At 49.3% G+C, this 27,811-nt stretch overlaps 1 protein-coding gene across 3 annotated transcripts in view; it reads right to left on the bottom strand.

Annotated features, from left to right (window-relative positions):
* ZNRF3 (zinc and ring finger 3) overlaps positions 1–27,811 on the bottom strand; it is a 163,078-nt gene that overhangs the window by 28,661 nt on the left and 106,606 nt on the right. The window lies entirely within an intron of this gene.

The raw sequence follows: 27,811 nt of genomic DNA, 5'->3' as shown, positions 1-27,811 counted from the left end.
AGGAGGTAAAGAGTTTAAGTCTACAGCCCTTGGACTTGAGCTTGGTCCTATCGTTGTCTTTGGCCAATGGTTGGTTAGCACATATGATGCCTGCAGAGGCTTGCTAAGTGCCTGTGCATTGGGCTTGCTCTCTTCTGCTGCTGGGAACCCTGAGATGACCACGTGAAGGAACCTGGGCCAGCGTTCTGGCTGATGAAGACCATTTGTGGGGCAAAGCACAGCTCTCCTGGTTTACGTAGAATACAGGGACCAGACGGTCTTCTCTAGGCAACATTTCTCTCCCATTTCAAGTCTCTTGGATGAAAAAGGGTTGCAGAGGCAGCTTTGTGCACCACTGGGCATGCTCCTTAGAACAAGGGGAGCTTTGCCCAGAGGGACATTTCTCCAGCTGAAGTCACGTTGCTTGAGATACCGTACCCTGCCCACCCCCCATCCCACCCCTCACTGCTCCCCAACATAAGCCGCCTTCAGCCAGGTCAAGTTCTTTAAATCAGAATATGAAGAGTTTTATTTGAAACTCCTTGGTTAATCAGTAATCACTTAAATGCTAAGAGGTCACTCGCATAAAAGGAACAAATACACTTCTGTTTCCACCACCTCTAACAGGTAATTTGCAAAAATCCCTAAATTCAAGCTTTATCTCAAGTCTCATTAAATTAACCCTTGAATTTAAGTCCCTTAAATTAACCTTCATTGAACAAGTGAAAGGATGGCTTCGTTCAGGCTTTTCCTACTATAATTATTCAGTGTTAGCAAGACTTTACTTAGCAGAACAAAGGAAGTGGGTTCTAGTGTAACCTTTTATTTGCTAGAGCGCCCATCCCTTGCTCTGGCAAAGCCTTGCTTCTCATTCACTTTTTTTCTAAAGAGAAAGTTCTCTAGCTCATTACAGCCTGTGTCCACACTTGTATCTACCTTGGGTGGTCAGACACCACATCACCTTCACAAATGCACTTATCATCATGGGCTGAGGGGACGCAGGGTTGGTCTGGTCTCTGGATTTTCAGGCGACCGCGAGGTCAGTGCGCCGGAAGCTCTGCCGTGAACTGTGGCCATGACTTTTGCCAGGATCACAGACATCATCTAGGGATGACCGGCTGACCTCTTGCAACATTATTTAATTCAGAGTAAAAGACACAGCTTTCACCAGCCAAGCTGGTTTTCACTGCAATAGCTTGGGGATGTTTTTTTCTTCTCCCCTTTCTTTCCTTCCCTCCCTTCTTAAAGCCACTGGGAGAAGGGAAGAAAAAGTCTGGAAGGAAGGATATTAACCCAAAGCAATACACTGAAACCTAAGCTTCAATTAAAGTTTTCGCTTGTTTTAAAATTTATTTATTTAGCTGTGCTGGGTCTTAGTTGCAGCATGCGGTATCTAGTCCCCTGACCAGAGATCGAACCCAGGTCCCCTGCATTGGGAGCGCAGAGTCTTAGCCACTGGACCACCAGGGAAGTCCCTCCATTCAAGGTTTGGTTAAACTTTGGGTTTCTTAGGCTACAACTAGCCATTAAGGAAAAAAAAAAAACCCACACAGTAGGTTTTAGGCAATTATTAGAATAAAGGTTTTACATACAGCACATCCTTTCACAGCACACCCTTTAACAGCACCCAACACATTAGATAACTTTTAGAGGATCTGAAAGAAGTTGTCACCAAATAATCAAGTATTAATAGATAATATTTAACAGGATACCTCAAATAAGTTGTTAACTTTCTGCAAGACTCAAGTGCTCTCGCTCTATTACTTGGCAGATGAACATATATGGAAGCGAAGTTCCATTTGGTGGTTAGAAAGTGACAGGAATCACAGGAATCAAGAGTGCGGCCCCCCCTGACGCAGCAGATGTTTCAAAGAGCAGGTGCCGGGTTGGGCTGGTGCGGAGGCGGGCGCGTGGGACGTGGTGAGAGGTGTGGGAACCTTGACCCTGGCAGGCTCTCCACTCAAGGCAGCCTATGTGCAGAGACGCCCCAGCCAGCCTCCCACCCATTTATTGGTCTCAAGATGCACATAACAGCTTGTTGTGTGTGTGTGTGTGTGTGTGTGTGTGTGTACTTGCCAGGGGTCTCTGCGCCCCTTCACTGCCCACCAGCCCCCTGTGGGCAGGAGACCTATCTATCCGAGTTACCACTGTATCGGCAGCGTTGAGCACAAGACTTGGGACATGGGATCTTCCCAATGGCTCAAGCAGGTAAAGAATCCGCTTGCCAGTGCAGGAGACACAGGAGATGTGGGTTAGACCCCTGGGTCCGGAAGATCCCCTGGAGGCGGAAATGGCAACACACTCCAGTATTCTTGCCTGGAGAATCCAACAGATGGAGAAGCCTGGCCGGCTACATACAGTCCGTAGGGTCGCAAAGGGTCAGACATGACTGAGCGACTAAGCACGCACGCACGGGGGACATAGGAGCTACTTCATGAACAGAGGAATGAAATCCAAAGACGTAGTCGGTTCTTCTACACAAAAGGGAGCTGCTGTGGGTCGAGCTTGTTGCATCCTTTCCCCACTGCCGGGAGCCCTGGTACATCTTTGCCTCTGGTCAAATGCAGGGGTTGCAGTGAGATGGCCTGCAAGCTCTCGTCCCCACCCTGGCTTCTATGCAGTGCGCCGAACTGCTGGGGCTCGGGGATCCCACGGACACGAGAAATCACATTGCCCAGGCCTGGCTGCCACATAGCTCAGGCAGCTCACAGGGTGACTGCTCTGGGGGAACCGGCTGAGGGCATGCAGGGCATTAACAAATGACTTCAGATGACTGAGGGCCATCAAAGATGCCACCACTATTAACTGCCTTGTTTAAAAAATTTAAAAAGCTGGGGGGGGGGAGGGACATCAACCCTGAATATTCATTGGAAGGACTGATGCTGAAGTTGAAACTCCAATAATTTGGTCACCTGATACGAAGAGCTGACTCATTGGAAAAGACCTTGATGCTGGGAAAGACTGAGGGCAGGAAAAGCAGCAGGTGACAGAGGATGAGATGATTGGATGGCATCACTAACTCAATGGACATGAGTGAGCAAACTCTGGGAGACAGAGATGGACAGGGAAGCCTGGAGTGCTGCAGTCCATGGGGGTTGCAAAGAGTCGGATATGACTGGGTAACTGAACAACAATAACACAAAGCAAGAAAAACAACAGGGGTAATTCCAGTGACATTTCTCATCTCTTCCTAGGGGCAAGATTTTGGCGAGGATCCTCAGGGTCAGCCCTTGGATGTCTGTGTGATTTCCCAGCAGCAACATGGAAATAACCAGGGCAAGAGGAAAAGTACAGGGGAAAGATGTTTAGGGAACAATATTAAGACTATGAAGACTTCGGCACTGTTTTTTCTTTTTTTTCCTTCAGAGCATGGAGATATTTTACCGTTATTAGCAATGCTAGGCTGGTCTGGAAAAAGACCGCCACCAGTATCTGTGACATCTGTGGTTGCTTATGTCAGAGGATGGTGCCGAACCCTGCCCCCAGTTCCTCACGCTAACGGAGTACAGCATCGCCGTTCTCTGTGTCACCGTGCTTACAGTCACACTGGCAATCAAAAATCTGTGATCGAATTTGGTTCTTAACACTTGGGCCCTCTTCCAAGCCCGCTATCATAACAAGTTTAGCAGGCAATGGTTTAAGCTGTTTATTAGGTACAAAAATAAAAAAATAGTCACTTGGTCGTGTCTGACTCTTTGCAACCTCATGGACTGTAGCCCACAAGCTTCCTCCATCTATGGAATTCTCCAGGTAAGAATACTGGAGTGGGTAGCAATTCCCTTCTCTGGGGGATCTTCCGACCCAGGGATCAAACCCAGGTCTCCTGCATTGCAGGTGGATTCTTTACCATCTGAGCCATCGGGGACGCCCAGTTACAAGCCATTAGGTACAAGCTGACATGCAGATGACTGTATTCCCTCTTTTCAGTCTGATACAGCTTTCTTTAAGTTAGCTGTGAGTGTGTCACATGGTGAAGATTTTTTGCAAGGGTCAAGTTGCTACCATGTTCTGTCACTTACGCACAACACTTTTGAAAAGCGAAAAGATAAATCGAGCACACTGTGGGAAGGTTTCCTTTTGTCTTATCTTTTAATATATTTTTAAAGTTTTTTTTCCCCAAAATATTTATGTATTTATTGGCTGCCTCACATTGGAAGATCCCTCAGAGAAGGGATCAAACCCATGTCTCTCTAGTTGTAGCTCTCTCAGTTGTATGCTGATCCGAGGCCTGTGGGACTTTAATTCCCTTAGTTCCCCGACCAGGGATCAAATCCATGTCCCCCGCATTGCAAGGTGGATTCTTAACCACTGGACCACCAGGCCAGTCTCTGTCTTATCTTTTTAAAAGGATCAACGGGACCTCTAGAAAGCTGGTTGTCTTTTCTGGGCTTCCCGGGTGGCTTAGCTGGTAAAGAATCCGCCTGCAATGCAGGAGACCTGAGTTCAATCCTTGGGTTGGGAAGATCCTCTGGAGAAAGGAACGGCTACGCACTCCAGTATTCTAGCCTGGAGTCCATGGGGTCACAAAGAGTCAGACCCGACTAAGCAACATTCACTTCACTTTCATTTCGATCTGCCTGTTTCCCAGGGACTTCGAGTAGTTTCTAGAAGCCCTGTTGAAAATTAAAGCATGGATGCGAGGCTGGAACCAGGCCAGTAGCTGGTGCTGACGGGAAGCTCCTCACAGGCATCACCCGACCAGCTGGTGGACAAGCTGCATCGGCCTGACCACAGGCACAGCGTGAACAGACAGACTCCCTGGGGCTCCCTGAAGCAGCACTTCAGACAGTCTGAGTGGGTTGAGGGCTTCTGGGCAACAGGCGCAGTGGACATGGCCCTTGGGCTCATGACAAGAGGAGTGGGTGGCAGCGGTGGGCTCCTCCCCAGTGGGGATGTGGACTGTTGGTTAGGGATCCATCTGCTCTGTTCAGTTCAGTCACTCAGTCGCGTCCGACTCTTTGCAACCCCATGGACTGCAACACGCCAGGCTTCCTTGTCCATCACCAACTCCTGGAGCTTACTCAAATTCATATCCACTGAGTTAGTCATCCCACCATCTCATCCCCTTTTGTCTCCTCCTCCCACCTTCAATCTTGCCCAGCATCAGGGTCTTTTCTAGTGAGTCAGTTATTCGCATCAGGTGGCCAAAGTATTGGAGTTTCAGGTTCAGCATCAGTCCTTCCAATGAATATTCTGGGCTGATTTCCTTTAGGATGGACTGGTTGGATCTCCTTGCAGTCCAAGAGACTCTCAAGCATCTTTTCCAATACTACAGTTCAAAAGCATCAATTCTTCAGTGCCCAGCTTTCTTTATAGTCCAACTTTCACATCCATACCTGACCACTGGAAAAACCATAGCTTTGACTAGACCTTTGTTGGCAAAGTAATGTCTCTGCTTTTTAACATGCTGTCTAGGTTGGTCATCGGAGAAAGCAATGGCATCCCACTCTAGTACTCTTGCCTGGAAAATCCCATGGATGGAGGAGCCTGGTGGGCTGCAGTCCATGGGGCCACTAAGAGTCGGACACGACTGAGCGACTTCACTTCACTAGGTTGGTCATAACTTTTCTTTCAAGGAGAAAGTGTCTTTTAATTTCATGGCTGCAGTCACCATCTGCAGTGATTTTGGAACCGCCCAAAATAAAGTTTGTCACTGTTTCCATCGTTTCCCCATCTATTTGCCACGAAGTGATGGGACCAGATGCCCTGATCTTCGTTTCCTGAATGTTGGGTTTTGAGCCAACTTTTTCACTCTCCTCTTTCACTTTTATCAAGAGGTTTTTTATTTCTTTGCTTTCTGCCATAAGTGTGGTGTCATCTGCATATCTTAGGTTACTGACATTTCTCCTGGCAATCTTGATTCCAGCTTGTGCTTCATCCAGTCCAGCATTTCTCATGATATACTCTGCATATAGGTTAAATAAGCAGGGTGACAATATATAGCCTTGATGTACTACTTTTCCAACTTGGAACCAGTCTGTTGTTCCATGTCTGGTTCTAACTGTTTTTTCTTGACCTGCATACAGATTTCTCAGGAGGCAGGTCAGGTGATCTGGTATTCCCATCTCTTTAAGAATTTTCCACAGCTTGTTGTGATCCACACAGTCAAAGGCTTTGGCATAATCAATAAAACAGAAGTAGATGTTTTTCTGGAACTCTCTTGCTCATTCAATGATCCAAAGGATGTTGGCAATTGGATCTCTGGTTCCTCTCCCTTTTCTAAATCCAGCTTGAACATCTGGAAGTTCACGGTTCACGTACTGTTGAAGCCTGGCTTGGAGAATTTTGAGCATTACTTTGCTAGCGTGTGAGATGAGTGCAACTGCCCAGTAGTTTGAGCATTCTTTGGCATTGCCTTTCTTTGGGATTGGAATGAAAACTGATCTTTTCCAGTCCTGTGGCTGGACTGTTACACGTACACAAGTGGAAGAACCACCATCTGTAGGCTCAACTTCTAATGCAAAGGACAGAACTGATAGGCGAAGAGGAGTTGGGTGGCCTAGGGCAGGTCTGGAGTTACTTGGGGGCCTGGACAGAGCCAGGAGGTGACTGTGGGCAACTGTCCTCCCTGAGACTCGGCATATTCTTCTTAAAGGAGGTTGGGAGTTGTGACCATCAGAGGAGACTCTCCGGACCTAGTGTGGCCCAGGGCTCTGTGCACAGGGAACGGCAGCTCAAGAGAGGCGTCCTTCCTATATGCGACTCCAAAATGTGCCATTTTCCCTTAGGAACTTTTGAAGGCACTCACTGGGCACAAGCATCCAGTGACCCATCAGGTGACAGCCCTCAATTGTGCATAAAATGCTCAGGCACGTGGCTTCTTACGTGTCCTTCCCACGCCTCCCAACGTGAGACAATGGACTCCTCAAAGAGAATCGAAGAAAGGTGCATCGCTCGTGCTCATCTTCAGCATCTAGAATCGTCCACAGTTTGTTCTGTCCTCTACCCACAGCCCGGTACTTTGGGCGCAGAGAACACTGCTCATTCGCCTTTTTTAGGACAAGAGAGATAAAAATGAGTGAGACCATCTGTGCTAGCCCCTGAGGGTCCTTGGGCAAATCGCCGATGTACACGAAACAGAATGAAACTGGTGTGGGTAGATTCTCCACACCTGCGATACTTCGGGATATTCAAGAACTAAGAGGTGAAAGTGTTAGCTGCTCAGCCATGTCCGACTCTGAGACCGCATGGACTGTAGCGACCAAGCTCCTCTCTCCATGGAATTCTCCTGGCAAAGATACCAAGAGGTGATGAGTCTGAAAAGGAGCACAGCCCCTCAGCCTCAGTGCGAGGCTGAAGACATCAGAGCGCCCCGCCACCCGGTTCCAGCTCCACCTTGGCCTCGGCACCTCAGAGCTGCAGCTCCCCTCCACCGCTTTGCATTTTGTTTGCACTGTTCTGCTTCGGGACTTGAGAAACTGCTTGCAGTCTAAGCATGGATTTGAGCGGCTCAAGGCGTGAGGGGCGAGGGGGCTGGGGGCGGTGGTGGTGGCCTGGGATCCAACTTAGCCATCAGCTTCAAACGACCTGGTCAGTCCAGGTGACCCAGCTCTCGGCCCAGCCCAAGCTCTTTGTTTGGGGGTGAGGCCGGTGGCGGGCTGCCCCCCGGCTGCGGTGGTGGGCCCGCATTGTCAGCTTGTTGCTTCTTTCCCCAAAGAGGATCTGGTTACAAAGAGGAGCTGGAAATGTCTTCGCACACAAGCAGAGGCATGGCGGCCCTGCAAAGGCCCCAGGGTAAGGATTAAAGAAAAACAAAATAGAAACCCTTCCATCTCTAATTAGGGTCTTCATTTGCCAAAGTGCCATTCCCCAGCAGGAGAATTTACATTCAGGCCGTTGCTTGGAGTTACTTGGAAAACGTCTCCCAGCAGGTTGGTTCCTCGGCTCAGGCGCCTTTGAGCCAACAGTTTCTGGTTACTTGGAGGGGAGCTGCCTGCATATTGTTTTAACTGGCCTGGCTTCAGCAGCCAGCTTAGCTGTGCGAACAATCTCCCATTCAGAATCCGAAGATAAAAGCACAGTTTGGTTGAAAAATCTTTTCCCCTCCTGCTTTTTTTTTTTTTTTTTTTAACTTGGGAATTATAGGTTTTGGAACTGGCACTATTTCTCTCATACACAAGCGTGTTTTCCCCTCCGCCTTGGTTCCCTGCCAGCAGAGGCTACATCCTGGAGTGCCGCCAGCCGCCAGCCCCCACTTCCTCGCCATTCACACCGTGGGGCCGGTGGCAGCTGGCCACGGAGGCCAACAGGAGCTCCCCGTTTGCGAGAGGTCGACCGCAGAATAGTGCGGCCAGCCTGCTGGACCCCTGCGGCCGGCCTCTGAACAGCCTCGGAACTTTCTGTGTGGTTCCATATCATTCTTTGCATCCACAACAGCGCATCTTCCAACACAGGGAGTCGAGAGCCCGGCCTGGGAAGCAAAACGTTCTCTTCCTTTCTGGAACTCTCAGGACAACAGTGAATTCTAAACTGAGACCAAGGAGTAGGATGTGTTTGCATCACTTTCTAGGTGTAAGAAGAAAAAATGTTCGCAGGCGATGAATTAAGGAGCAAGTGCAAAAGAGAAAAGAGACATCAAAAGCCCAAGGCCACAAACAGAAAAAGCAAAGAGAGAATCTGGATCTCAACTCAGTTAAAAAATGGGCAAAGGACTTGAACAGTCCTTATCCAAAGCAGATATACAAATAGCCAATAAGTACAAGAGAAGGTGCGCGACATCACTAATCACCGTGTGTGTGCGTGAGTGCTAGGTCACTTGGGTCGTGTCCAACTCTGTGCGACTCCACGGACTGTCGCCCACCAGGCTCCTCTGTCCATGGCATTCCCCAGGCAAGAATACTGGAGTGGGTTGCCATGCATGCCTCTAGGAGATCTTCCTGAGCCACGGATCAAACTTGCGTCTCCTACATCTCCCGCATTGGCATGCAGCTTCTTTACCACTTGGGGAGCCCTCACTAATTATTAGGAAAATGCAAATCAAAAGCACAATGAAAAACATCACCTCACACCCCTAAAGATGACTATGAGAAAACAAAACACAAGAAGCGCTGACAGGATGTGGAGAAAACTTGAACCCCTGTTCATTACTGGTGGGAATGCTAAATGGGGCAACTGTTGGGGAGAATGGTGTGGTGATCCCTCAAAGAGTTAGGCACAGGATTACCACGTGGTCCAGCATTTCTGTTTTTGGGTATAGACCCAAAAGAACTGAAAGTAGGGTCTTGCAGAGACATTTGTATATCTGTGTTCATAGTAACATTATTCACAGCAGCCAAAAGATGGAAACACCCCAGTCATCCATTGAGCGCTGAATGCGTAAACAAACGTGTACACACAAAGATATTACTCAACCGTAAAAAGGAAAGAAATTCTGATACGTGCTCCAACATGGATGCACCTTGAAGACACTATGCTGAGCAAAAAGCATATGAAAGGACAAACATTACTTGACCCAACTGACATGAGGCACCTGGAGTCACCAAATTCACAGAGACAGAAGGGAGAGTGGTAGCTGCCAGGGAGGGGCTAGGGAGAGGGGTGGATGGGGAGCTGGTGTTTAAAGGGTCCAGAGTCTCAGCTGGAGAAAAGGAGAAAGTTCTGAGATGGATGCTGGGGATGGTCGCACAAACTGTGAAAGTACTTCATGCCACAGAACTGTACACTTGAAAATGCCTAAAACGGTAACAGTGTTAGTTGCTCAGCCGTGTCCGACCCTCTGTGACCATAAGGACTGTAGGCCACCAGGCTTCTCTGTCCACGGCATTCTCCAGGGAAGAATACCAGAGTGGGTAGCCTTTCCCTTCTCCAGGGGATCGTCCCAAATCAGGGATTGAACCGGGGTCGCCTGCATTGCAGGCAGATTGTTTACCATCTGAGCCACCAGGGAAACTCCATATATACATACAGAACCACAAAGTAGAGAGAAGATTCAGGGTAAAAAGAATAAACGCCACAGGGGAAGGGAAATTAGAGCCCCTGTTTGCGTTCGCGTTGGCCGGGCAGGTTCTACCAAGTACCACTTTAGTTCAGTCATGTAAAAATCCTCTTGGAGTCTACATTTTAAGACCTCTTTGAGTTTATTCCTCTGTTTTACTTAAAGTGCCTCAGAACAGCAATTTACAGCAACATCTTAGAAATGTCCAAACTGGGATTCTGTGTCTAGGCCTGAGCACTCCCAGTTCCCTCCACCGTGTGTTCCTCTTTTGCACACCTCTTGACGTGCTCCCTGGAAATGCCCTCCCTACCAAAGGGCTCTTCTGTCCACTAAAACCAAGAGGTCCAGTCCAGTCACTCTTTCTGGCCACCCTGCCCCGGGACACAGCAAGGGCTTTGCTATTCCTGCCGGCCTCACTCCTGGAGTTTCCCTCCCTCCTGGACTTTCTTACCCCAAACCCAACCATCCTTGAGAGTTCAGTTTCCCCTCTTCTGGAACCCTTTGCTTGCTAACACACCACCAGTCCAGAAAGACTTTTAAGAGAAAGTGATGTATGAGCAAAGACCTGAAGGAGTCGGTCCTGAGGCTCTCTCTGTGCTGGCCTCGCAGGGCCCAGAGGGTGGCTGGAGCCTTGAGGACATCCTGAAGCTGCCTGCTAAAGGTTGAGGGACCAGGGCAACCAAGGCAAAGGAGTGGGTGGGAAGCTGTAGTTCTGAGACTTCAGGTAAAATTTACATCCCTGTACACATCCACACCTTCAATCACAAATCCTGGCCCAATAACTGAACAGACCTCCTTGGTAACAAAAAAGATTAACTGGCTCTCTAGATTATCGCAGCCACAGAATGCAGACAAACCACAGAACTGGAACTGGAGAATCAGTTTCGAGTGGTGAGAGACATTTAAGTTTCCCAATCCTTCTATGAAAGCTGCCAAGAAGGATAGTCACTGGCATTTTTTGTCGTGTCCGATTCTTTGCGACCCCATGGACTGTAGCACGCCAGGCTTCCCTGTCCTTCACCATCTCCCAGAGCTTGCTCAAACTCATGTTCAACAAGTCAGTGATGCCACCCAACAATTTCATCCTCTGTCACCCCAAGGGGTGAAAACCCAATCACATTCTTCTGAAGAATGTCTAAATTCAAGGCAAGAGCCATCGCCTGTGTGGTCTCCACCCACCACCCCATGCCCATCTCACTGAGTTCTGTCCTGAGAACACAGAGAAAGAAAACAGTCCTCATTCGTTCAGCCCTGTAGTGCTACGTCCAAGTCAGACAGGCCTGGCCCTGGGGAGGAAGGCGAGGCAGAAAACCCAACAGGTTCAAGTGAATCAAGACTCCTCTCTTTCCTAGTTTCTTCAAATCACGAGACCGACAACCTGCTGCTGCTGCTAAGTCGCTTTAGTCGTGCCCGACTCCGTGCGACCCCATAGACGGCAGCCCACTAGGCTCCTCTGTCCCTGGGATTCTCCAGGCACGAATACTGGAGTGGGTTGCCATTTCCGTCTCCAATGCATGAAAGTGAAAAGTGAAAGTGAAGTCGCTCAGTCGTGCCTGACTCTTAGCGACCCCATGGACTGCAGCCTACCAGGCTCCTCCGTCCACGGGATTTTCCAGGCAAGAGTACTGGAGTGGGGTGTCATTGCCTTCACAACCTAACAGGGCCAAAGTAAATCATCACACCACGTTAACTTCTGCATGTTGAGGTGGATCAAGACTCTCGAGAGAGAGTCAGCTGAGACCCTGGATCACCCCGCAGCGCACGTGGGTGATCCGCAACCCCCAGACCCCACAGCCAGACCCTGAACAGCTCATGATCTCCTGCTCCCACTGGTAAGAATACGGTTTGGAGCACGTATTCTGCCCCCCAGACAGGATGTGGTGAGGATGACATTCTTGAATATAGAGAGCTTGTGCCACCATCGTATGTTCCAGACTCATCATCTGAGCATGCAAATGAGAGAGGGACCATTTCGGGTAGCTTTGTAAAAAGGAACAAAATTGAGTTTTCATAGAAAGGGCAAACGAGCAAGAGAAAAAAGAGTAAGTGTGATCAAAATATTATAAAAGGCAGGTAGCTTAGTGGTAAAGAATCTGCCTGCCAATGCAGGAGACACAGGAGATGCAGGTTGGATCTCTGGGTCGGGAAGATCCCCTGGAAGAGGAAATGGCAACCCACTCCAGTGTTCTTGCCTGGAGAATCCCGTAGACACAGGTGCCTGGTGGGCTCCAGTCATGGGGTCACAAAGAGTTGGACACGACAGTGTGACTAAGCACCCACGCACACAGAGCGAGGTAGCAAATTAACAGCTGGAGAAACATCCAGTTTCCCACAGGCCTCTAGTTCAGGAAGCCCAAGGCAGAAATTAACATTTGGGCTCCGAGGGAAGGGGGCAGGCTTGATATCTGAAAGGTGAGTTCTCAGGGGACATTTCATCTTTTAGTTCTGGCAACACCGTCCAGCAGCCCTCCCAGATCACTGACACTGCCTCTGTCTCTAAAAATCATGTGAGAGGCTCCACTCCTCTGCGTTATTCAACAAAGAGCGAAGACAAAAGTCAAGCTGGGAGGCGGGGCGGGATGACTGCTCCGCCATCTGTGGTCCTGGAGGAGTGAACAGGTACCACCCGGGCCACCCTGGCTCCTGGGACACGAAGCAGGGCCATCTACACTGACTCCATTCTCTGCTGACCCTAAAGACACAGTCTAGCAGAGGAAGTCACCCCCGACCTGCCAGGCCCACGACCTTCCTCAATGCAGCCTCCTCTCCCTTGCCCTCTCCTGCCACTCTCTTCCAATCGGGCTTGGTTCTTTCCTTCAGTTTCAGAAAGGCTCCCAAACTCTCACCAACCTGTGATCTCTACATCCCATCCAAGCCCACCGGGGCATGCGAGACCGGCGCACGCTTACATACACCCAGGCGGCAGAGCCGCACTGGGCGGAGGGGAGGCTTCCCTCTGGGCGGGCGGGCAGTGAGGGTCAGAGGCCTGGCTCGGAGGAGCGGCTCATTGTGTGGCCGCCTGGGGCAGGCAGCGCGAGCGCCCGGAGGGGAAAGGTTCCCTTTGAAGCACATGGCGCTGAGCGCTTCCCAGTGACCATGGAAACAGACGCAGTGGGTTCCCAGCCTGAGAACCAGCGAGAGCAGCCTCGATTCAAACGTCAAACACGCACTTGGGGTCTGAAAGGCGGAGGCGGGAGGGGCAGGCGGCCCGCGGGGGCTGGCAGGAACTGAGCGGCTCCCTGGTAGGAGAATCTGGCCAGTGAAGCCCAGCAGGTTCACAGGGTTTCCTTTTCATTCCCGAGGCTTTCTTCTCGCTCCCGTCACTGCCCCTCGGGTCCCATTCAGCACCTCATCAGATCAGTAGAGCCGGCCCTTTGGCTGGCCTGCTGGCGGCGGGGCCTGCAACCCGAGGGAGGTGATCAAAGGAGCCGCCCGGTGCTCCCACCTCCCTCCTGCCGCCCTCCTCCTCGGATGAGGCCCTGCCAAGGTGATCCAGTGGAAGCCGCCGGGGTGGGGGGTGCGGGGCAAGGAAGACAGGCAGTTTTCACGTCTGCTGTTCTCTTCTCAGAAGAGACCCAGGCATGGTTTGAACGGAGAAGACACACCACTGGCAGGTCAGAGTTACCTCCTTCAAGGATTTCTCTGCTCTTAAACCAGGAGACCCAGAAACCACCTAGAGTGATGTGCTCTGGGTGCACCTGGATGCCACCCCCGGATCCTCGCCCCCCTGAGACTTGCTGCTTCCGGGTCCTCTCATAGTTGTCCACCTCCCAACCCTCGAGATGGAGGAAGTTACACTGAACAAGTTAACTGTGATGCTATGCCCCATCTCTTCAGGGTTCCAATTTAAATGGGGGGTCGGGGAGGTAGGGGCAGGGGAGGGGGAAAATCTATCTGTGATTTTTTTTTTTCCCAGCATGGAAGAGGAAGTGATGTGATTAGAGTCTGTTGAAGAGGAAAGATCTTGCCCTGACTGATGAGAATCTTTTCTCTCAGGTGGGACTGAATCAAAGTTCAACAGCATCCTGCTGGGCACAGGGCCAGGGCCAGTGAGAGAAGTGAGCCCACTTCTCAGCCTGGCCTCATGGCCGCCACTGAGCAGGGCAGGCTTTGGCCCTGACCAGCGGCTCCTGGGGAAGGTGGTGTTTGGACAGGCCTGTAATTTGAAAGGCCCATTAGGTACCTTCTCCCTTTCTTACCTTTGTTGGGCTGCCAAAACATTTACTTGACTTCTTAACTCTAAATCTCTGAAACACACCTGCGTTGCCTAAAACAGGCAATTTTCTTAGTTTCTCTCATTCGGAGAAGAAAGCCCAAGCTAAGCAGAGATGACAATAGCACAGAGGGATAAAGAGGGTGGGGGCCTGGGAAGAGATGAGGCTTTATATAACACCGGCTTCCTGATAGAATGTGGTGCTTCAGAGACGGGTGCCTACTGCATTTGTTATTTATTTATTTATTTATTTTTGGTGGGGGTGGGTTAGTTTGCAGGGCAGTGAGCATAGCTGAAAACAATCCTACAAAAGGTAATCCTTTTGCAAAACAAACTGATTCTATTTTGACCTTTAGGGGAAGAGTCCATTTCCATGTCAGGTAAACATTCTGTGTGGTAGCCTACTGCATCCAGTCATCCGTCCAGCCATCTAACATACTTGTGATAGAAAAGTCAACTGCACTGTAATACAAGCAGAGGAACTGGAGACCATATAACAGGAAAAAGGGGTGCGTAAACGACAAATAGCATTTTCAGGGTCTTAGGTGAATTTCAGATGCCATAAACGACGTGTGCACGTGTGCTCAGTGAGGTCCAACTCAGGGACCGTCGTCCACCAGGCTCCTCTGTCCATGGGGCTTCTCCAGGCAAGAATACTGGAGTGGGCTGCCATTTCCTTCTCCAGGGGATCTTTCCAACCCAGGGATTGAACCCTTGTCTCCTACATTGGCAAGCAGGTTCTTTACCACTGGGAGCCACCAGGCAAGCCCTGTAAATGACACAAATAACTGCAAAGAGTTTTTTCTCCCCCTTTTCTCAGTGTTTCCAACCTCATGAAAAGAACTTAGGAAAAGAACCTCACATCTAGCAAGCGAGACGCCTCTGCACCACTGGCTCCCACTGCCACCTGGGTCTGTCTATCAGCCCTGGTTTCGGCCGGGGACTTTCTGAAGCATATGCTTGCCGAGGCTGAGTGGTGTGAGGTGAGGCCTTGCAGGCTGGTGGTGGTTACAGCCAGAACTCAGAGGAAGGCCCCCGCACTGCCTGTGCTCTTGGGAGGACATCATCCCGGTCAATGACTCTCGACCCCAAAGACACCTACACCCTCTCTGTAGAACAAGTGTGCAGCCAACAGTTAGGGAGTTCTTTTCACAGAGCCGGTGCTCATCGGCAAAACCTTTTAAGAGAAAAATTATTTTGGAAATATTTTTCAAGATCCTGAATGTTCTAAAATGGGACTTGTGAGCGGCTGTCTTCTCCAAGGCACTAACAGCACAATGGAGATGGGCGCCTTGCTGACAGCTGGCACTCGCCTACATCCTTCCCGTAGCACTTCAAAACTGGCTCTTCCTTTCCCTTTGTTTTGGTAGACTGTCTTGTCTTCTCTACTTAAGCCTGACAGAATATAACCTTAAGCCTGAGAAATCAGGTCCCTGAGCCTGGTCCCCAGGGGCACCCACATTCATAGGCATCTGCTGGGATTCTGGGAAGTGGCGGGCCAGTGTTTCCTGGCCCTCTGTTAGCTTTAAGCCTCTTGAGGGGGAAAGAGGGTAAATTCTTCATTACAAACCCCAGAAGGGCCTTAAATATATGACCAGTAAGGACAACTAGTGGGTCTCAGTGAAAGAGAAAGCTTTCCTTCTAGTGATAAACTATGATGGAAAAGAATGTGAAGAGGAATACATATGTGTGTAACTCATCACTTGGCTATACAGCAGAAATGAACACAACATTGTAAATCAACTATACTCGATAAAATTTAAAAGAAAAAAAATGAGCTTTCCAATGATTTCTTTGGCATAATATTAAAAGAAAAAATCAACTGGACTCTGCTGAAATTTAAGCTTTTCTGCTCCAAAGGACACTATCAACAAAGTGAAAGAAAACCCCCAGTATAGGAGAAAATATTTGCAAATCGTATATCTGATAAGGGACAGGTATCAAGGATATATGAAGAACTCTTAGGATCTGAATAGCCATTCATATTTCTTCATAGAAGATATGCAAACTTTCAATAAGCACATAGAAAAGATGCTCAATATCATTATCCAACAGGAAAATGCAAAGCAAAACCACAATGAGATACCACTTCATACCCACTAGGACGGCTGTAATCAAAAAGACAGATAATAACAAGTGTTGGCTAGGATTTGGAGGAATCTTACACTGCGTGCGGCCCCTTGGGAAAACAGTTTGGTAGTTCCTCAAAGGCTAAACAGTTATCATATGACCCAGCAATTCCGCTCTTAGTTACCTACCCAAGATAGATGAAAACCGATAGCTACACCAGGTCATGCACACAAATGTTCATAGGAGCATCACTCTAGTAATCCAAAAGCAGAAACAATCTAAATGTTTTTATCCATGCATCGATGGATAAACAAACAATAAATACACAATGAACTATCATTTGGCAATAAAGAGAAATGATGTGCCGACAGCTTACTCCCACGTGGACGAACCTAGAAGACATCACGCTAAGCAAAATAGAAACAGATACAGAAGTTCATGTTCTGCATGATTCCATGTGTACGGAATGCCTGGGATGGAGGGGAGATGATGGCTCGGTGGTACATGGTTTCTTTCTGGGTTGATGAAAACACTCAGACATCTGATAAGGGACTTCTATCCATAATATATAAAGAATATGAAAATACTACGATTGATAGTGGGTGATGGTGGCCCAATTCTGTGAATATACTAAAGTCCACTGTGTGTACACGTGTGTGCTCAGTCGTGTCCGACTCTTTGTGGCCCCATGGACTGCAGCCTGCCAGGCTCCTCTGTCCATGGGATTTCCCAGGTGAGAATACTGGAGTGGGCTACCATTTTCTTCTTCAGGGGATCTGCCTGACCCAGAGATTGAACCCATGTCTCTTGCATCTCCTGCACTGGCAGGTGGACACTTTACCACTGAGCCACCTGAGAAGCCCCCCAAAACCACTCTATACTTAGATAAAAAGAAGCCTTTGTGTGGGAACAACCTGATCAGTCATTTCTTTTCTATTTCTGTGTAGATTCCAATCATCTGAAAACTTATTTCTTGAACAGAAATGGGTAGAAAGTTTTTGATAGGGAAAAGATCTTGGGCATTTCAAAGTTGAAATAGGCTTGACTGGCAGTTGGTTTTAACCACAGTATACATCTCCTAGTAAAACTTATGTGTGTGTGCTGAAATGGAGTGAAACTTGGATATGATGATGAATAGATTCTGAAAGCAGCTCCCCATGCTGACAGAGTTGGGGCAGGGCTATGATATACTTAAGGGTTTCCTGGTGGATCAGATGGTAAAGAATCTGCCTGCAGTGCAGGAGACCTGCGTTCAGTCCCAGGGTCAGGAAGATCCCCTGGAGGAGGGAATGTCAACCCACTCCGCACTGACTGGAGAATTCCATGGACAGAGGAGCCTGGTGGACTTACAGTTCAAAGGGTTGCAAAGAGTCGGTTACGACTGAGTGACTAACACTTTCATACTTTCATGATATACTTACTGAGTGGGAGAGAATGAGGTTTAATTAGAATTCCCTGGTCTAAAGAATAGCAACAGCAGGCATTTGCTTTGTTGATCTACCAATGGATTAATCCTTTTAAATGTGTTTGTAAGCAGGACTCCCCAACAGTCCAGTGGTTAGTACTCTGCACTTCCTCTAAAGGGGGAGTGAGTTCAATCCCTGCTTAACTAATTCCATAAGCTGCACAGCGTGGCCAAAATTAAGTGACTAAATTTGCCAAAAAAAAAAAAAAAAAGTGTTTGCAAACAAGCATATTTTACTTAACTCGAGGACTATGTTCTGAAACAACAAAAATTAAAACAGTGTATTACTGGCCTTAAAAGGGATACAGAATCTGACAGTAGATAATACTGTCTGCTATAGGTTTCAGTAGCTCAGAATATGTTATATTTTTAAAGGAGGAGGATACATAAAACGAAGGAAATAACAACTTTGAGAAAGGCAGAGACTCTAATTAGCCATTCCCTGATGTTACACATCAAAATAAATTGGAGTGATTTAGAGATGTAACATATTAAAAGAAAAACAATGATAACAGAAACAGTACAAAAGGCAAAATGATTCTAAGCTTGCAAGGGAGGGGAGAAAATAATTAACTTTAAAAGCAATAGGGGAAATCATGAAGGAGTGATGGCTATGTAAAAACTTTTAAACTTCTGCATGCCGAGAAAGCTAAAACAACAGACAGAATTAGTAAACACAAGGGCCAGTTTAAAAACATTCCAAACAAGGAATTAATATGTTGCTATTAAAAAAAAAAAAAACACTACATTAAGATCTACCCATAAATGAGCAAGGGGCCAGAATAGACAATTCACAAGAGAGGAAATTTAATTAGTAGATGGAAAGATGCTTGGCGCTTAATGCTTGCTGATAATCAAAGAAATGCAAAGGAAACAATGAAGTACTATTTTTATCTTTCTAATCAGTAAAGAAACATAGTAACTGTAATAGCCAGTGTTAGCTGTTTGCTTCTGTGGGAAATGGTTCACACTTACTTTACTAGTGGCAAGGTAAACTGAGGGAACTTTCCTGAAAAGCAATTTGCAACTGTTTGCAGCAAGAGTCATTAAAAAATGTTTATGTCCTTTGATCTATAATCTGCTCCTGGAATATTACCATCAGAGAATAATTCAAAGAGATAAAGCAAAAAACCTGAAAATCCATCTTACATGAAGAAAGCTTTCAGTGTGGCTTCTTTGTAAAGATTAAAAATAAAACAGAAGCCGCCTAATTCCTGAACCCTGGGGGTCAGCTACATCATCGCATGCTCCGCTGTCATGTCATGCAGCCAATGAAAGGACAGGTTACAAAAATAACAGCAAACTGGTCAGCTGACTAGCATGTGTTATCAAGTTTAAAAAGGCAGAACAGAGATGCATACCTTCATAATAATTACATTAAAAATCAGACTTGGGTTCCCTGGAAGACTGGAAGGGAATAAATCAAGACTGACAGTACTTGAATTAAAGGAGTAAAATTAAAGTTGGATTTTCCCCTTTGGCTTTTAAATAATCCATAATTAATTGTTTCATGCAGCAAATATCTACCAAGTGTCCAATATAGGTACTAGGCACTATTCTTGGCACTAGGAATATAGGACTGTGTAAAATTATTATATTGCTTTAAAAAAAAAAAGGAAAGGGACCAGAAAATTGTTAGTTATAGAAACAGTAAAATAAGTTAATGCTATAAATTCTGGGTATATCTTTAAAATTAGGGACTATAAAATGTTAAGATTCTATTAATTGAAACTCTAAGAAAAGGGAAAACATTACAAAAATAACTCATCTGAAAAAAAGAAAATCTAGGGACTTCCCTGGTGGCCCAGTGGTTAAGACCCAGAGCTTCCACTGCAAGGGCAGGGCACACGGGACCCCTTCATCCAACCCCTTAATCCAACTTTATGGCCAAAAGCAAACCAAAAACAAACAATTTACAAACAGATTAAAGAAAAAAAAGAAGATTTTGAAGCTAACTGCTTTAAAATCTGATTTCTAAAGACTGAGCCAAAATAACAAAGGTTCCTAGCAAATATCATATTCTTTCTTCTGAGGTTCATTTAAGAGTTGATACTTTTGAAATGGGCTTCCCAGGTGGCACTAGCAGGTAAAGAACCTGCCTGCCAACGCAGGAGATGTAAGAGACGCGGGTTCGGTCCCTGGGTTGGGAAGATCCCCCTGGAGAAGGGCATGGCAATCCACTCCAGTATTCTTGCCTGGAGAATCCCTTGGACAGAGGAGCCTGGTGGGCTACAGTCTGTAGGGTCACACAGAGTCGGACACGACTAAAAAGCGACTTAGCATGCAGCATGCTTGTGAAAATCCATCAGCAATGGGGTAAAGTGTAATAGGGATAGCTGTGTGCTTTATGAGCTTCCCTGGCGGCTCGGACAGTAAAGAATCTGCCTGCAGTGCGGGAGACCCAGGTTCATATCCCTGGGTCGAGAAAGGGATGGCTACTCACTCTAGTATTCTTGTCTGGAGAATTCCATGGGCAGAGGAGGAAATATAGCCCAAGATCTTCAGGCAGACTAGAAATTTATTTTATCCAGCAGTGCTTAGAACTACTGGAACGTGTTGGTACTCTTTAGTATTTTTATAACTAGCAAAAATGAGGCAGGATTTAAAGGGTTTCAGTATCCCAATTGTTAAGACTGTCTCAAACTTAAAACAGCACAGATCGTATTAGACTACAGGGCCTGAAGTCTGATTTGGAAAGTAAGATCACCAAAGCAGAATGCTACCTTTTATCAGATGAAATACGGTGCTTTCTGTACGGGGAACAAACTCGAAAGACAATGAGGCAGAGAAATGGCTTCTGTCCACAGTTAGCAGATAAATCTGGCCAGCATCCCTGCTCCTCTGCGTCTGCACCCAGTGGGACTCTGGGTGCCCAGCTTGGGCAGAGAGGAGATGAGAACGGAGAGTAAGTAGATGGAGCCTTGGGGCTGATCTCCAGGTATGAGAGATGCAGGTCACCTGACTTGGGACTGTTTCTACACACATTACCACGACTTACTCTGCTAGGTTCTAACTTCATTTATAATTCAGAATGGCCTCTCAAAAGTAGACAAGGTCATCAGCTACTTAAAATTTTATTTGTTTATTTATTTTTGGCTGCACTGGGTCTTCATTGCTGCATGTGGGCTCTAGACCTTGGGCTCAGTGGTTGCCCCAAGACAGGTGGGATCTTCCCGGACCAGGCATTGAACCAGTGTCCCCTGCATTGGCAGGCGGATTCTTTACCGCTGGACCACCGGGGAAGACCCATTAGCTACTTCTGATGGTCTTTTCTGCTGGCCTGTCACACCAGCCCCAGTTTCCTAGGACAGTCTCGTTTGTGGCTTCTGCTCTATTGAGAGCCTGGTTCACTTGGAGCGGACAGTGGCTAGAGGAGTGGTGTGAGCCGGACTTCCCCCGGCCCAGGGAGGTGGCCAGCAGCCTCAGACCGCCAGAAACATTATTTTGCTTTATTCACTCGCTCTACTGTCAAAACTGCCTAAAGCCTTTCAGGGGATTTCAAAGAAAAGTTTCGGTTAGCCTTTTATAGCTGAAAATGTCTCAGATCTAGCTTAAAAAAAAAAAAAAAAAAGTCTTGTGCTTAATATAGCCTGTTAACCAAGAGGTTCCTGGAAGATTTAGGTGAAGAAGAAAAGCATCCCATTAAAAGTTTGTGACTTTCAAACCAGACACAGGACGTGAGAAGCAAAGTGGTATTCCCTGAGATTTTCCTTTTTCCATTCATATCATGCCAATCTTTTCTTCCTGATCTGATTTCTTTTACTAAGTTCCTTTCTTGCTTTCCTTTTTAACCAAATATGGGAGGTATGTACCCAAGTGCTCCTTAAAATAAATCTGAGGAGTCTTCCAAACTTCCTCTCCAGCCAGAAACCCACCTCATCTCAGGAGTATGTTTAGAGTGGGGAGGAAACTGATATTTGCCGAGCATTCACACCCTCTGAGACTGACGGACATCATTTTTTAAAATCATCACAATGCTCTTTACAGAGGGCAGTGTGGAGAAATGAAGACAGAGGGAGGTGGACCGGCCCAGGGTGAGGCGCACAGAGGAGTGCAGGGGGCCTGGGTGGTGACGGCACAGCGCATCCTCGCAAATCCTGCTCCCCGCACTCCTCACGCGGAAACAAACGTGCCCTGACACAGATCATGCACTTCAGCCAACACGCCACCAGACACCACGGACCTGCCTTTGTACCAGAGGCCAGCGGGCACAGAAGCAAAGGAAGAAGTGGGAGTTAAGGGTCTGCTCAGGGAGACAGCACAGGTCCCAGAGAGACGGGACTTCTCACCGGTGACACTAGTTAACGTCCGGGCCGGAGTGTGCTTTGCTGCTAGGGAGGCCTGGCCTGTGCACTGAGGGGTGCTGAGCAGCAAAGCCGCATCCCCGACTTCCACTTGCTTGATGCCAGCAGCAGCCCCACCCCACCCCCACCCTGTCCTGGATATTTCAGTCTGAAAACCAAACAGGTTTCCTGATACCGCCAGATGACCTTAGGGAGGGGTGTGTGTGCACAGGCGTTTTTGCGCCCCCCACACACACCCCAGCTGAGAATCACTGCAATAAGAGGACCCAGGGGACGTGCTCTGGGAAGGTGTGGCACAAGTAAGCGTCCCCAACACAGGCGCTCCTGGGGATACCATGGCAAACTGCTCAGTCACAGTGCCCTGAGCTCAGGTATGTGGCAAACTTCACACTCACTTCCCAGCAGTGCCTGTGATGGGGGGCGGCTGCTCTGAGACCCTGCTCCAGTCGGCCAGTACATTCCTTTGGCTCTTGAGACGCAGCCGGGGATCTCATTCCCAGGGGCGCTAGGCTGGGCTTGGCCTAGGAGTCAGGGTCCCCAGGGTTGCAGAGGACACCCACCTGTGACCGGACCCTGGATGAGGAGGGCACGATGACCCCCACTCCCACCATTCATCTCCCCAACTCTTCCACCTCCTCTCTGAAACCCTGGCCCCGTTAAACACTAATTCCTCATCCTCTCCTCCCCGCAGCCCTGGCAACCAGCACTCTACTTCTGTCTCTAAGGATCTGACTACTTAAGTAAGGGCACTGTGAGTGCTGAAAGCAACCGGAGGATAATAAGGGAAGAGGGGAGGGAGAAAGGAAGGGAGCTTGGGCACCAAGAGCCGCTGGTTGATTTGTGTCTCTGGCCGTGCGTGAACCTGACGTACACTCGCCCCCTGAGGTCCCTCCTGTCTCCGGAAGGTGGAATCGGGCAGAGGGGTTTGGTGACCATCCCAGGCCACGTGGATCTGGGGGCTGGAACTGGGCTTTAAATTCAGGTTAGTCTGGTGACTAAACCCAAATCTTAACTGTTACGTGTTCCCGCTCCCCCCAACCATCTTGAAAACAGTGAATTCCTTTGATCCTGTTTTCTGTCTTGCAGTCACTTTGGGCACCAAGGGATTTGTTCTCTAGAACAAGTTACCAAGAAACACTCCGAGGGCTGGAAGTGGGGTTCCATTCTGCACCGACCCCTCACCCCTGGGTTTCCCGCAGCTCAGTCGCACAGGACGGTGGTTCCCAGCAGTGTCTGCCCGCCGTGCTCGGCCAGGAGGCCGCCACAGGTGGAAGCAGAAGAGGCTGGGTGGAGAGCCGGGAGATCTGAGAGCGAACGCGAGGTCAACATCGTCGGCTAGAGCCCCATCAGAGCTCCCAAAGCCTTGGTGTCTGGACCCGTTCAGCTCCAGAAACACCCGCCAGCACGGTAACCTGACTGATCCTCTCCCTAGACCTAGACACCACTGCCAAGCAAACTCCCCAGCAAACCTTCAGTGGCTCCCAGCTTCCTGGGGTATGGAGATGAAACCCTGTCATCTCAAAGCCTCTTCCTGCCCCAGCAGCTTTCAATACCCACCGAGGAACCTGCTCCCGCTCTCCCTGCCTGCCTCACCCCCTCGCACAGCCCCTCCAGCCACTCGCTCCCAGGGACGGGCCCTTGGTTCAGGACAAGAGGAAGCGGCTCCTCCGGGCACAGGAACCAGAGCAGGGGCGGCTTGTGAGCATACATGTGACCCGGTGCTGGCAGGGGCTGCTGAGGCACAGTAGCCCAGAGCTGGCCCTCACCAGCTTCCTTCTGGAAAGTGCATCTTCCACCCCAGCTTCCCCGCAAGACACACACACAGAGCTGGGCAGTTCCAGCATGTTCCCAGACCCAGATCACAGCTGACAGACTAAAGGGAGCACCTGATCCAAGATGCATCGGATCAAGGGATATTGGGGCGCTGTTTCCCCCCAGGAGATAGCGAGCGGGGGTGAAATGAAGCAGACACCCAGAAGACTCGGGAAGGGGCCCCGGCACTGAGCCCCGTGGTCGGCAGCTGCAGAGGGGCACAGCACCCCCACCTCGGGCTCCCCGACGACACTTGGAACTTCAGGAGCGGATCCCCCTGTGGGCTCAACACAGCTCAAGCGGGGTTTCTACTCAATAGAACCAACACTGCTCACGTGGCCAGCAAGCACTGACGCGCACCCAATTCTTAAATCCACAGAAACCGGCAAAGACGACAGGAGGCAAGAGGAAGAGGCGGCAGGACAGGCCTCACCTCAGGTTTTGGCCCAGCCCCTGGGAGCCGTCTGACCTCAGGAGACGTTGAGATGTCCTCAGCACAGGATGGGGACCTAGACACGGCAGCAGGGTTGGCTTGACGATGGGAGGAGACGCTGCGCGGGACGCTCTCGGCGAGTGCCCAGCACACGAGGGCTGCTGTCACACCCTCGCGGGGCGTCCACCGAGGGCCGGGCACTGTGCTCGGGGCTCCCCGCAGAACTCCCGCCACAATAACAGGGGCGGCACGGGCCCTGGTGAGAACAGGCCCCAGAAACTGAAGGGACCTTTCCAAGGCCACTCAGCCAAAGCTGGGTTCTCTTTGACTTAGGCCGCCTGCTTTTCTTGTCTTTCTGCTAACTTCCTGCTGTCCTCCTGAGGACTGGTGAGAACCAAGTTCAAGTCTGTTGACCATCCTGTGCTTCAGAACCCTAAGAGCCCCCTCCAGTGTGGGGTGTGGGGTACGGAGCTCTGCCCTGCTCCCATGTTTGGTGACTCCGGGCCAAGCAGGCTGTGTTGGATCTGAGCAAGTCTGATGTGTTCCCTGCCACGAGGCTGTCCATGCGGTGGCCGGACGATGTCTTACCTATCCCATAGGATGTTTATTCAATAAATACTGCTTGAATTGAAGGGCTGAAATGCCTGGGGCCTAAACACAGACTCTTACAACTTTGGAGATGGTTGAAGACCCTTACTTTCAAAAGCAAGCTGCTCGGAAATGTCTACTTTATTCTGTTTTAATTTCTGAAAACTTAGATCATCGCGGGTAACACAGCCAGTCTTTTAGTGCTGCAACTAGAAATCTCTGAAAGGTAGAATCTCAAGGGAAGCTTTTTAATATGATACAGAAGTTCAACATATCAGACGAGCAAGGAACCCAGGGCAGCCTCGTCACATGATGCAGAAGGGAGAGGCCCAGGAAGTGGAAGGGACTTGCCGGGGGTCTGGCCTGGAACCCTGGCCTGCTGCATTCTGGGGGGCGGGGGTGGGGTGGGGCGGTTTACCCCCATCCCAACTCTGCAACCCTCCCAGTCCCCGAGCTGATCCAACTGTCTGCCTTTACCTCCTCCAGAATCAAAAAGATTATAAAGAGGGGATCGTAAATCACTTTTCTCTCTTGAGTTTACAGTGTTCCCTTTTTTTGAGGAGTTCAAAAGCACTCAGTAATAAACCCAGGTGATGAGTTTATGTCTTTCACTCTTAAAATGAAACTTTATTTGAACTCCTGGAGAGGCATTTAAGGTTGTTTTAATTTAGGACGTTCCTCTGGTATTTCAGCGTTTTGCCCCATGGCGTTTTCTGTGGGCGGGTAGGTGAAGGGCGTGGGTGATGGGGCAGGGAGAGGGGTCTATGTCTCCGCCTCCCCGAACAGGCCCTTCCAGATGCTGGCGGACCCCCCCTTCTATGGTTTTCAACAAGTCTCAACATCCACGGGAGGAGGAGGGGGCCCACCCGCACCCCCACGGGGACTTGGCTGCCCACCTCCTTCTTGCCCTCGCCGCTGAGAGCAGGGGGAAACATGCCTGAGTACAGAAAACTACGCTGAGCGTCCGCGGTGGGCTGGACCACCCTGCTCATCCAGCGATACCCTCTTGCCACTGCGCTTGCCTGGGGGCTCGGGAAGAAAGAAAGGGCAGCTGGCAAAGTAAATAAAACTGAAGCCGGAAAAAAAAACCGACACTGAAGAAGAAGGTGAGAGGGCAGAAGAGAGGGAGGGAGGGAGCGAGGTGAGGAAGGAGACAGGGAGAAAGGCCTGACTCCGGGTACCTCCTCAATCAACCCAGGTTTTAGGCAAACGTGAAACTGCCCCGCTGTGTCTGGCCCTGGCGGTTTTGCTCAAGATTTTATGCGGGTGTTAAGCCAAATTTCAGTCACTAACCACGTGTGAATACTGCCTGGCCACCACACAGCCCCTCCAAACAGAACCGTGGCGGCGGGGACAAGGGGTCAGGGGCGGCCTGTTGCTTGCAAGCAGGCGGAATCTCGTGCTGAGGTCCTGCATTCAATAAATACTTGGTGAAGAAATGAACATGACATGCAGTATACGTCAAGGGTTTCTATTCCTTCTGGCTTCACGGGCGGGCAGGCCAAGCCATACACAGCGCAAGTCACACCCACTCCATGGCTGTCCCAGGTAGAGGAGCAGCAGCTGGGTTCTTGGAGTGACTTCAACGCTGCTCGGGCCCCAGGGGACCATGGTGGGCGGGGCCTGGGGGGGGGGGGCCCTGTTCCAGCCCATTTACAGACGCACGGGTGGAGGCCCACCAGACTGCGGCCGAGCCGCTGAGCCCTGCGGAGCAGTAGCTTCAGTACAAAGGAAAATATCCTATTAGGGGAGTGTTAGCTACAAGGAGAGCACTGTGCCCAAGCTTTGGATGTGGCTGGCATTCCTCCTAGGAAAACACTAACGTTTTCTTGAGGGGGTTGCTGCTCTCTGAGCGTCATTAGGCAGCACGGCCACCTATTTAAACGATGAAGGATGGGGCCTGGGCCACCTGAAACACATCGAATCGACTACATGAACTGGAAACCAAACAGGCAATAGTCCCTGTGGGTTTTTTTTCTGTTTTTCCTTCTTCTTCTATAAAAGGGTGGTTGAGGGGGTGGGGCGAGGGGAGGGTGTTTCCTGGTGGCTCAGTGGTAAACAATCCCCCTGCCAATGCAGGAGACACGGGTCCAATCCCTGATCTGGGAGGAGCCCACAGGTCTCAGGGCCACGAAGCCCACGCACCCTAGGGCTCGCGCTTCCAAACAGGAGAAGCTACCGTAGTGAGAAGCCCGCGACTGCAACTAGAGGAGAGCCCTTGCGGCAATGAAGACTCAGCACAGCCAAAGTCAAAAAATTGAAGAAGAAGGCAGGGGAGCTTGACAAGTGGTCGGAAGCTACCCAGGAGACAGGTGGGACAGAAACGTCACAGGTCCATGAGGGCTTTCTGGGCCAAAAGTCTGCAAGGAGACACTCACCGGGAGATTTTCTTTCTCTTTCTTTTTCGTATTTAGCTATTTATTTGGCTGTGCCGGGTCTTGAGTTCCGGCATGCAGGATCTTTAGCGGCAGCATGCAAACTCTTAGTTGTGGCATGTGGGATCTAGTTTCCTGACCAGGGATTGAACCCAGGCCTGCTGCATTGGGAGCGTGGGGTATTAGCCACTGGACCACCAGGCAAGTCCCCTGGGACATTTTCAAGTGTTGGACAAGGCTCTCTCTCAAGTGCCCTGTATCAGAACCACTTTGCTCTGGACTGAAGCTCCTCAGGAGGTCAGAACCAGGACTGTTTTCCCCAGCCCCCTCCAGTTCTCTCCCCATGATGCCTAGAACAGCTGTTTCTGAGAAGATTAAAAAAAAAAAAAAAACCCAAGCGATAACACTTTTCCTTAGGCTGTACTACCGTCCTCCAACCAAAATCCGAGTAGCTTTCTCCAAACCTTTCTCTTTACCAAAACGATCCAGTTTAAAACAAGATGTCATCTGTTATATTTTAACATCACTGACATATGGTTTTCCAAAATAAATGGACCTCTATCTTTTATCTCATACCACAACCAGAGGTAATGCTGACGCTAAAAGAGTTGTTTTTGAAGAACGGAACAGTCAATGGC

Source organism: Ovis canadensis, chromosome 17 (genome assembly GCF_042477335.2).
Source record: "Ovis canadensis isolate MfBH-ARS-UI-01 breed Bighorn chromosome 17, ARS-UI_OviCan_v2, whole genome shotgun sequence".
Classification (NCBI taxonomy): Eukaryota; Metazoa; Chordata; class Mammalia; order Artiodactyla; family Bovidae; genus Ovis; species Ovis canadensis.
The sequence above is the reverse complement of the archived record's forward strand: the minus strand, read 5'-3'. Positions and strand labels throughout refer to the sequence as shown.